Source organism: Kogia breviceps, chromosome 10 (genome assembly GCF_026419965.1).
Source record: "Kogia breviceps isolate mKogBre1 chromosome 10, mKogBre1 haplotype 1, whole genome shotgun sequence".
In the NCBI taxonomy this organism is placed as follows: domain Eukaryota; kingdom Metazoa; phylum Chordata; class Mammalia; order Artiodactyla; family Physeteridae; genus Kogia; species Kogia breviceps.
Genome location: NC_081319.1, coordinates 82,998,897 through 83,004,896, shown reverse-complemented (window position 1 = coordinate 83,004,896; position 6,000 = coordinate 82,998,897).

Here is a 6,000-nt window from a genome sequence, read left to right as displayed (position 1 = left end):
GAGGAGGAAACATAGGAAAATGATGGGTTTAGTGGGGAGGGTGAGGGGTACTATCTTAGCTGGACAATGGAAATCATGGTGGTACAGTTAGTGGGGGGAATGCTTCCACAGCTCTGATGGATATATGGATGGGGTCCTTCATTTACAGCCCTCCCACCCTCAAAGATCCATAGCCTGGATCATTTTCAAATTCAGGAGGCTACAACTTCCTACTGACCTTCTGACAAATCTCTTACTCTCTCCTCCTAGATCGGTGGTTCTTAACCAGGGAGGAGATGGGGGAGGTTTTACAAAATAACTGCCCACCATACAGTCCAACTGAGCACACATATTTTGTGTACCACTTGGTAAAAAAATGATTTGTCACTTATCCTCTTTGGTTTATCTTTCCAGTAATACTCTAAGTCTTGGCTGTTCTACAGCCTGTGTTATTTAATGAGATGTAAACAAGCTTGCTAAACCATGGTTCTTCATCTTTAATTGATTAATTGCTATTGGATGGTAATGTGACAAACTCACTACAAGCATTGAAAAATAATGGATATGGAGAAGAATTGAGATTGATAATATTTAAGGGTAGAAAGAACATATGTACTTAAGACTGAAGTACTTAAAACAATGCATCTTAAATTTCCCATATACTAATATCACAGAAAAGTAAGGCTTTTTTTTTTAAACAACAGAGACACTTCAGAAATAAATGAATGTAAATTTAACTGAATGGAATTTGTTGGTAAATTAGATCCCATATTAGAACTAGAATGTATAAGAGGAGAATCCTTAACAGGTTTCAGGCAATCAACTCTAAATAAGGGCAGTGAAAGGAAATATATGTAGTTTTAAAATTAAGAGGTATTATTAAAATTATTAAGGGGAGAAGGCTGCATAGTTTATATCCCCTAGCAAGAAGATCAGAAATTGCTGGGTTAACAAAGTAGGTTGATCTTATAATTTAAAATGCTGGATTGCAACATGTTAATCTTTGTTAGCAAAATAGATGGATTCAGTGAAGATTATTTTATGACCTATTTTCTAAGGAAATAAAGTTTCAAGTTTACTTACAGAAACTATGCAAATGAAAGCGATCGTAACTCAATAATGACAAATGGACAGGATGGTAAAAGAGTTGTAATTTCCCTACAAAAAGATTTTCCGATTGAAGTTAAAAATCTGACAATTCAACCCCTCCAAGAAATAAAAAAGATATATATCTATGAAAAGTTAGCAGACAGTTTAGAAGCTTTCGAGACTTGTGAATCTAAGAAAAACAGCATGTACTGTGAAAGATATTTTGAGCAATAAGAACCTAAGGATTCTGAATTTGTCTCCAATCAAGTAGCAATTAAAAGGACAGCCTGGAAAACACATCAAAGATAAATGTTTGGAAATATAAGAAGAAATGAAATTGTGACTGGAATAAATCTTCACTGTTAGAACAAGAAAGATTTTATTATTATTTCTGTTGAATAAGAATTAAAGTATTCATTTATTGAATATCAATAAATACAAATGGAAAGGAAAAATGGTCCAAAAATACAATTTTTTTTTCCAAAATGTTAAGAACCTTTTATGAAAATGGATGTAATCATGAGCTGTGTTCTTCAGATGTCTTTGATGTAGGATTTTGCAGAGTACCAGCATCTTAGCACAACTGGGAGGAAACCATCCTCTTTCTTGCATCAGAGGCCTGGGACTCCCTTGGGTGCCTTTCAGGCATCTGAGCCACTGAATGCCAGGCCCCAGAGGCATGGTTTACCTGTAGCATTCCTGGTTACCCGAATACGTGCTTCCATAATAAAAGCAATCTTCTGAGATGCTGGGGATTTTCTTGGAAAGCCACACCCGTCTTTGTTGCTCTCCTGTAGCAGCAGATGAGAGAAAACTTTGCTGTGGACATGCTTGACTCAGTACACAGATCTTAGGTGTGATGCTGTCAGAAGGAGTCTGAAAGTGGCATGGGGATTGAGGATAACAAATACAGTTGTTTTTCCTTAATGAGATCTACTTCACATTCGGATGAGTCTTCAAGATCAGGTTGGAGATTCATAGATTGTGGGGGACCAGTAAAACTTTCTTATTGCCCACAGGAAAAGGAGACAGAATATTTAAAGCGCCAGATGCCAAAGCCCAGGCTGCATTTGCATTTACGGAGGCTGAATGCACAACGTCTTCAAAACGGGGTCCGTCGGTCACATTTTTCTCCCCCGAGAGTCACTGTAGTGCTTGAAATGCCACTGTTAGGGGTAAATTTCTTTGCCTACAGGCAAGATCTGCCCGTTCTCTGGAACTCTCTTTTTAGTAAAATAAGTGATGGTAAGTCAAGCACATAGAAGAGTGGGTTACTTACTAAGTCTTTCTTGTGTCGACTGGAAAAAAAAAGCACGATGTTAAGAGTTGTGAGTTCAGTTTTATTGGTAGCAAAATGAGGACTATAGCCCGGGAGACAGCCTCTCAGAGAGCTCTGAGGAGCTGCTCTGAAGAGGTGTGGGGGAGGTCAGTATAGATGTGGTTTTGGCGAAGGGGGTACATGAAATTGAGCACACATTTCGGCAGAAGGTTGCTGCTAGTCACAAGGTGCAGATGTCGACATTAATGATTTTAGTGCTTTTCTAGATATGAGAAGATGCAAGAAATTGGGCTCATAAAATCTTCTCCTGAAAATATCTGTCTGAAGGTCTGTTCTGCCAGTTGATCTCAGAGCAGAGTGCCTCATTCCTGATCTCCACCCTGAACTCTTTTCAGGGTGTTTTGAAGGTCAGCGATTGTAGTGGCTAGTGGCTTCATCCTTGTAGAACCAGATGGCAAATGACAATTTTTAGTTGGCACCTGATACTCCAAGGGCACCTAGGAAGGGAGGAGTGGCTGCCTGGGGGTAGAGTGGGATGGGGAAAGGGTGCAGAGAGAAGTGCTGACAGGGCAAAGGAGATCAATTTTCCTGCTTCATCATATGCTCAGAGACCTGTCCAGTATTCCTAATCCCTGGGGTTGCAGCCTTGATTAGGGGCTCCATGACCCGTAGCACCTCTTTCAAATTCAGTCCCAATTGCAATGCTGGGAATCCCCAGTCACATGTTCAGGTCTATTGTTTTTGGCTTAGAGGAACATTAAAGCAAATAACACTTTTCTGCACATTTTGGAAAGCTGGAAGCTGTAGAGAAATATTCATATGATAAAAACCATTCACCTCTCACCCCATCACCTCATAAAAGCATCACAATAAACACTGTTAGTATTTTGGTGTCTTTGTCTATTGTCATATGTGGCTGAAATTAGCCTGGATATGCAATTTTATATCTGACATTAAAAAATTTTTAAATTGTATGATACATATTTCTCTATATGATTAAAAATCTTTGTAAATATTTTTGATGGGCACCTAAATTTTCTTTTTGTGGATATGCCATCATTTATTTAAAATTTCCATGTTCTTGAGTACTTAAGACTATTTCTTGTATTCTGCTACAATACTGTGATGAACATCTCTGTACATAAATCTGACTCCACTTTGGATTATTTCCTTAGGACCCTAGAAATGAAATATATAGGGTATGAGCATTTCTGAGACTCACGTTACATACTGTCGAGTTACTTTCTGAAAGCCAGGGTTCCAATTTATACTCCTAGTAGAGAAGGCGAGTGCAGTTTCTAGTATACATGTAAAAAAATGAATAAACTGAAACCCAAAGAAATAGAGTTGGGAGACCAGAAGGGGTTGCTCTCATGCCCTGTGACCTTAGCAGAGCCCAACAGGAAGAAGAAAGACTCTTCTTCTTTCCTGGCAAGAACTCAGCCAGTGAAAAGCCACGGACTCTTTGTATACTGCAGCCTTCCGGACTTCCTTTTCCCTTCTACATATAAAAGCCATCTCGTTCCCTTGCCTTGGGGGAGACTTACCTGTGGCTCATCATGGTTGCAGACCCTGAACTGCAATCTTCTGCTGATCCTAAATAAACTCATTTTTGCTGGAGAAATATCTGGCAATCTATTTGTTTCAGGTCAACAACGTTATTAAATTTACTGAATGAAATGAATGATAACTGTTTATTGAATCCTTACTGGCATTATTATCATAAACAATCCAAACTAGAAAAAACATCAATAACAATACATATCTTGCTAATTTATGCACAAAGCTTTGCATTTAGCTATTATAATTTCCACATCCTTGAAGACTGGTATACATGGAAAATTTCTGTGGAAGGAATTGTTTCTATGCTGACACCTGGGACTGTTCAGAGGCAAGCTAGAATTTGTAATCTGTACGTGGGAGACTGGCTCAAGTCCCAAAGAGAATCTTCCTCTATTAGCTGTGAATGAAGAAAATCTCGAAAATGGGCTCACCTGCAAATGGATATCCCAGAGAGAGCTCCCAAATCCACTGGGATCTCCAATGATGATAGCAAACCCTTGGGAAATAGTGCTAAATATTTGCAAACAATATTCTAACTGACCCAGTAGAGTTCTGTATTGACCCACTGACTCCTTTCTTCCATGAAACCATGGGATTGGACAGGATCATCGATTTTTCAAGCTGGGATTTGAGATGTGCTCAGAGTTCCACATGTGATGGGGCCAGAGAGAGAGAGAGGAAGGGAAGGGGGTGCTTGGCCGATGGCATTGGGACCCTTGCACCTACCCCTGCTACCTCCTTCACTTCTTTTACATGATAGTTTCTTAATTAAAGTTTTCGTTCTACAAATGCTTTAATAGCTAAAAGAAAATTTAGAAAAAAGAGGGCCAAATTCTTCTGGGGACTACAGAAATACCTGATGGAAGATACGTCCCCAGACAATTGCAGGTGGGGAGCACCACCGAGACCAGGTCCCACTTTTCTTCAGGAGAGAAGCAAAGGAAATCCATTCCTAGGTGGATGATTCCAGGCTAGCACTGTGATATACATTTGCCTCTGTCGAATATTTAGAATATATATTAATAATATGCTTACAATAATAACAGAGTTCTCTGTCCATGGGGAGAACCTAAGAAGAAACCTTTTCTGTATTTGGAATAGGATGCAGATTTAAAGGAAAAATCTTTACTTTGAGAACTTTTAAAGCTTTTTCTTTGGGGGAGCAGGGTTTAATTCAACAGAAGCTGAAAAGAAACAAAGCAAATTATGTACTATCCGTTTAATGTTTCCAGCGATTTTTTGCCTACCAAAAATGCATTAATAATTATAGGCATATTTATAGCTTATTTTACTTTATATTGTATTACCTTGATTATGCTATATTTTGGTTGCTTATAGGATATGCAGTCTTTGACAGTTTGGGGCCTGGGTGATAGCTTTTATCTCAAATATTGAAATACGTGCCCCTTACAACCACAATGCCTAGTGCATAGCAGGTATCCAGTACCTGTTGAGGAATACTACTGTCCTTCCATGAAGGAACATGCTACATTGGAAACTACCCAGTTTAATTCTTTGGCTTTTTGGCCTACTGAATATTCACTGGCTTATAAAATTGATTTTTTTCCTTTACTGGTTTCCCCCATCTTATAGATACAGAAACTGAGGCCAGGACAATGACATTGTTCCAATGTGTTAGGAAAAGAGAATCAGGTTTTCCTGATGGCTTGATGTCAGCTCTCCAAATATCAACTTCCTGAAAGCCAATTCATCAATTGATCAACGCACCACGTTTACTTGTTTCTTTTTAAGTATTCAGGTTTGGTTGACCTACTTTCATAGCTGCATTTTAAGGGATGTTAAATTTGCTCTCGTCCCAGCACCTGCCACTGCACTTGGATGATGAGGGTATGAGTAGGGGGAGGTGGAACCTGAGGAGGGGACAGGGCTGATAGGGGGCTGGTTCCTAGAAAAAGACGGTAAGACATCTTCATTTTCAAGAGTGTGCTAATGAGTCATCATGAATACATTCTCTTCTTCCTCCTTTGGATCATGGGATTCTCAATTTATTAAACATCACTGGTTGGCTTAAGGTCTTTCCCCCTCCCTCTTTCATTTTATGCCCACTTCCTCTCCTCATCTCCCCCTAC